This window comes from Pseudonaja textilis, chromosome 14, assembly GCF_049901715.1.
Source record: "Pseudonaja textilis isolate UNSWEBS1 chromosome 14, rPseTex1.2, whole genome shotgun sequence".
NCBI classification, from domain to species: domain Eukaryota; kingdom Metazoa; phylum Chordata; class Lepidosauria; order Squamata; family Elapidae; genus Pseudonaja; species Pseudonaja textilis.
In genome coordinates this window covers 14525588-14526942 of record NC_142003.1, presented here as the reverse complement: position 1 = coordinate 14526942, position 1355 = coordinate 14525588, and positions in this window count along the sequence as shown.

Genomic DNA, 1355 nt, shown 5'->3' with positions numbered 1-1355 from the left:
GAGCCCGAGACACCGCCCCGAGCGCCCCAAAAGGCCTCACCCGAACATGCTAGGGGGAGGGGACAGAAAACGACAACCCCGCCCGCGGCAGAGCCCGCCTCCTTCCCTCCGCCGTCGCCGCTGCTGAGCGACTCTTCGGGGCCTTGCCGCGCGCCCATTGGGCGGCTGACGCGCCCATCAATGTCATAAAGGAGGAGGCGGCGAAGACGAGGTCATCAAGGTTGGTTACGCCGGCAAAATGGAAAAGAGGAAGACGGGGATGGAAGCGGTGGAGGGGTGGGGTGGGAGCAGGACCCGTCCGCGCAGGCGCGGTCGAGGAAGGAGAAAGGCATGCGCGCGCACATCGGCCTCGCTGCGCCTCCGCGCACGCGCAGCTTCTGCGCGTTCCTGGTGCTGAGTTCGTCGCCGGGTGCGGGTCGGCTTCTACCTTGTGGCTGTAAATCAAACACCGTTTGCAAAAAAAGCAGGACAGCCCCAATGCAGAGATTTGGTGCTTTGTTAGCATCGTGCATGGGCCGGGTACATTCCTCTAGAAAACCATAGTTTAACCATGGTGCCTAGATGAAACCATGCAGTGTGCAGGATAGGCTAAGCTGCAAGAAGCTAAAACCTGGATTTTGGCTCAGTAGTCTGTAACCCCTGCGGTGCTTTCTCAACCCACCTGGTTCAGTACCAAATGCCATTGCAAAAAGTCTGCACAGATTCTCAGTCACTTGCCTCCTGGTTGCCCCAAAGGTGTTTTTTTTTCCTGGACTTTCTTGCTTTTTTTCTTTGAAGATGTTTCACTTCTCACCCAAGAAGTTTCTTCAGCTCTGACAGGAAGGATAGTGGGGAAGGAATCTGCAAGAATAAAAAGCCCTCCATTTCCCACTATCCTGTTAGAGCTGAAGAAGCTTCTTGGATGAGAAGGGAAAAGTCTTCAAAAGAAAAAACGAAGTCCAGTTGTCTCCTGAAGAAAAAACACCTTTGGGACAACCACAACCTGGAGGACGGAGAATCTCTACAGACTTAGCTATGTAATTTGGGATGAACACCCTTGGAATGATGTGGGAATAAGAAATGAAACTGCACACTACTCAGGTGACCCTGAGGACACAGATAAACCTCCAAGTGGCCTCAACGTCTCTCTAAAAGGATGCAAATGACCAGCTGTTTGCAAGGAGTATATAAATCCTTCCACTCCCCACCATCCAGTCAGAGCTGAAGAAGCTTCTTGGATGAGAAAAGAAACGTCTTCAAAAGAATAAACAAGAAAGTCCACTTGCCTCCTGAAAAAAAGCACCTTTGGAAATGTCATTGCAGTACTGCACCCCTAACTCCGTTGTGGGGGGCACTTCAACAAAAGGAAAGGAAAA